Genomic DNA, 4,768 nt, shown 5'->3' on the forward strand with positions numbered 1-4,768 from the left:
GATGGTGGTCTGTAGGATGGCTATAATGGTGAAGAAAAAGAGAAGGAAAGTAAAGACTGAAAAAGAATAAGATGGTGGAAACTGAAGGAGGAAGACTGTAGTATGAGATTTAGGTTAGAGGTCAGACAGGGACTCAGTGGTGGTGAAGAAGTGCTGGATGATTGGGCAACTACTGCAGTGATAATGGAGATAGCTAGAAAGGAAGACAAATAGACGTGGTGGTGAAATGAGGACGTGAAGGAAAGCATAAGGAGAAAAAGGTTGGCAAACAGATTTGGGAAAGTGATGAGAAAAGTAGGCATGAGTACAAGGAGATGCGGCAGCAGGTAAAGAGGGATGTGGTGAAAACTAAAGAAAAGGCATATGAGGAGCTGTATGAGAAGTTGTACACTAAGAAGAAGAAACCACTCTATACATACATAATACCTCACACCACTCTATATGTACCTTATACCTCACTGCTCTATACGTACACAATACCTGACACCACTCTATACATACTCAATACCTCACTGGTCTATACATACTTAATTCCTCACACTGCTCTATACATACTCAATCCCTCACACCGCTCTATACATACACAATACCTTAAACCGCTGTATACATACACAATACCTGACATCGCTCTATACTTACTCAATCCCTCACACTGCTCTATACATACTCAATAACTTAAACCGCTCTATACGTACTCAATACTGCACACCGCTCTATATGCACTCAATACTTCACACAGCTCTATATGTAAACATCATGCCGCTCTATACATACTCAATACCTCACACCGCTCTAGATGTACTCAATACCTCACCTCATTCTATACTGTATGTACTTAATACCTCACACCGCTCTGTATGTACTCAATACCTCACAAATCTCTATACGTTCTCAATATCTAACACCGCTCTATACATTCTCAAAATCTTACATCGCTCTGTATGTACTCAATATCTAACACCGCTCTATACATTCTCAATACCTCACAAATCTCTATACGTTCTCAATATCTCACACCGCTCTATACATACTCAATCCCTTAAACCACTCTATATGTACGCAATATTTTACACTGCTCTATATGTACTAAATACCTCACCTCATTCTATACATACTCTATACCTCACAACATCCTGGGGCCCTCACCTGTACATCAATATCTATTCTTTAGGAAGAAGAAGACATAGGTAGTGCACACATTTGTCTTTGCAGCAGTTGGCAGGTGTTTGTTGCCCGGCACTAACTGACGCACATCCCTACACTTTAAAACCTTTGATTTAAAAACTCTAGTTGTTCAAAGGTGTGCCATCCCACACTACATCTCATTAGCACATCTTTAATGATATGCCACCCTTTTCCTCTGGGCTTTTAACCAGCGCTTAGCTTTGAACTGAAATGAGCAGCCAATTACCCATGAGTGCTAGCGCTCAACATGAAACCCACTCATCCACTCTGCTAGATGAAGACAGATGTTGTGGCCCAGAGTGTGATGTGCTATAAGAAAATGAGACAGATGTTTTCATTAGATCATAACACGGCTGGAGGAAGGTGTGCACCGTGTGTAAAGAGTCTTAATGAACTGTTTAGCAGTGCAGCAGTAGAAGTGTAGCTTCTAACCAAGCATGACTAATGCTTTAACTCCAGATACATACACAGAACTGAGTAGAAATCTTATTTTAACCCCATAATCTGCCTTCGTGGATAGGTGAGATCTTTCCTGCTTTTCTTTTCTATCTTTTTTTATTCACTCACTAGTTAGGGTGAGACAGAGGACAGAGCGATATTCTGCACATTGTCATTGATGAGGCCTGCTGTGTCTGATAAGAGCAGCTATAAAATCAATTACTCTGATTGGTTGAGAGAGAGAGAAAAGAAAGAGAGGGCGAGAGAGAGAGAGAGAGAGAGAGAGAGAGAGAGAGAGAGAGAGAGAGAGAGAGAGAGAGAGAGACCTTTGTGGAGTGGAAGCTAAAAGCAGAAGGTTAGAAGGTACCCAGCAGGGAAGTTCTTTTTCTTTGCCTCCAAATGTTCTTTTTTTTGCACTCACTAGGGGGGCAAAACCTTTTTTTTAATTCTGTTTGCTAAGTTCAATATTCATGAACAGTAAAAAAATACTTCCTGATTGTCCCTGAAACAATTATTATTATTATTTTGAAATTGGATTGATCCTTTTAATCAGGCACCGTCTGCCTCTGTCTGCATATAGACTTTCAATGCAATTAAAACAAAAAACAGAAAACAATTTTCCTACCGAAATTACATATACACACATTCATGACTGTTCTTCCTCCCTCGGTGTTGTACATGCTGATGAATTCTCAGTACTGACCCACAAAAAAAAAAAAAAAAAAAAACACGCATCACTCTGCTACTTTAGCACTTTACTATGATCAGAAACGATACGGCAGATTCTCTTTTGATATTCAGTCTTTTAGATGAGTGCTTATGCAAATCGAGGCTTTTAAATCAAGATGTCTTTCAAGTTTTAAGCTTTAAGCCATTCTTGCACAAACCCATGGCAGCATTTCTTTGTAAAAACGTACCACATTTGCTGTGTAGACTGAAACCCAAGAGCCACCGGCAAATGGAGCTCTTTCATGATATGTAACAGGGATGAGTAGCTTAATCGGATTTGTCGAGTCAAGCTTTTCTATTAAAGTGTCTTAAAACTGACCTAATCACCTCTGGGTACTGTATTAAATAGTAATATTATTATCATCATCATCATCATCATCATCATTAATATAAAAAATAATAATGATGATGATAAAAATAATAATAATAAACTGAGTCTTTTTGGCTGTTTAACAAGTTAGAACTATTTCAGAAGACATTATTATGGAGCTTATTATATTCTTTGTACAATTGTAAAATGTATTTAGACTGAGCAAATTTTGAGCAACCCTCATTAAAGTACAAATGTATTCTTTACTCTTCTGGGAGAATTTTGGAATGTGCTTGTGGAGGTTTGTGCTCATTCAGCTACAAGGGTAGTAATATCAGGTAGTGATGTAGGTGAAGTGAGGAGGTCTGGGGTGCAGTCAGTGTTCCAATTCATTCCAAAGTTGTTCAATAGATTTGAGGTCAGAGCTTCCTAGCAGGCCACTCAAGATCTTCCTCCCCAAACCATGTAAATAATATTTTCATAGAGATGGCTTTGTGTACAGGGGAACCTTCATGCTGGAACTAGTTTGAGTCTCTTAGTATTAATGAAAGGAAATTTCAATGCTGCTCCATCCAAAGACGTCTTTTACAAGTGTGTCTGCTATTTTGTGGTAACAATTTGGCAAAAATGTTTTTTAAATATTTGAGAAGTCTCTGTGGTAAAGTCTTTTAGTGTTCATGGTGTCCAGCTTCAGATCCATTAAAGTCAGACCAAACTGGTTATAACAATGGTCATCTCGGCTTGGCTTTATAAATCGACGATTGACATTTGGTTTCCAACAACAAGCCTCCAATTGCAAGGATGCAGCCCATGTTGAACATGAAAACTTTAAAATAAATAAAAAAATAATAATAAGGACCAGTTTCATGTCTCTCTTTAGAGGTCACTAATATTATAAGCATATAAGGCATTGTACTCTACTATACTATAATTGGGATTGTTTCTATGTTTTCCATCTAGTTCCAAGTTTCACTGAACTAGAAAACTTTGAAAAGAAACAGAATAATGCTTTCTACTTAATTTTTATTTCTAACTATTATGAAATCATAAATAAGAAGAAATATGACAACTTTCACTTTAATATGATACAGTTTGGTATGCACCATTTAATTTCAGCCCTCGGCCTTCAAAACATTTTTGAAAAAGTTTGAGTGCCTCTGATCGTGAGTTGAGTTTTAGTTCCTTTCATTAACACATCTTTGTTGAATTCCCTACCATCATTACTACAATAATTTGTTAGCTTTAATAAAGCTTTTTCGTTTGAGAAGACAAAACAGAACAAAATCCATCAGAACCAAAACAAACCAAAAGTAAACAAGACAGAACATCTTCCTCTTTCAAATGAGTTTTTTTTACTGTGTATTTACCTGACAGCCGACATAACCTTCGTTCTTCGGTTGTGTACTTCGCTAGCTAATTACAGTGATGTGACTGTGCAGGAAATAGTTTGCAGGAAATTGAGTGTGCAAAGCGTTTGAGCCATTGGCACTGCTGCATTGTGCTTACTGTCTATTACAAAGAGACGCTGTTCGACCATGACTTCTGGAATAAGCGGATGACCCAGCAGTTTCCAAAGCACTTTTTGATTGGAGAAGAGGAAAAAAAATAACTTTTCTACCCATGCACAAGGACAGAGACAAACTTTTAAGCCTCGTGCCTCCATTTTGGGATTGTGAAGCACGAATGAACATTTCTTTACAAATTCAGATTCTAATTCTTGCAAAGGTGTTGCTCTAAAAAGGTTGTTTTATCTTTTTTCCACATAAATCTGTACGCTGTGCTGCAACAGATCAGCTTCAATAGCTTCAAATCTCACGCTAACACAATCATCATTAAAACCATCACACTCATCATAACTAACTAATCGAGCAGAATCTCTGTCTTAACTTATATCTAAATTGCATGCTGGAAACCTTTGCACCACTGGCTTCACTGCTTCTGGGTTGGATTTATCATTAACCTCCTAAGACCTGAGCTTTGGTTTGGCTTGCATTTTAGATTTCTTCCAGTTATTTGGGGTTAGGAAGAACCAATAATTATAATAACCATATATTTTCTTTGAACATGAAGCTCTTCTTGGAAAAAAATGATGTCACTTATGTGGAC

The sequence above is a fragment of the Silurus aristotelis genome, assembly GCF_946808225.1.
Source record: "Silurus aristotelis genome assembly, chromosome: 20".
NCBI classification, from domain to species: Eukaryota; Metazoa; Chordata; class Actinopteri; order Siluriformes; family Siluridae; genus Silurus; species Silurus aristotelis.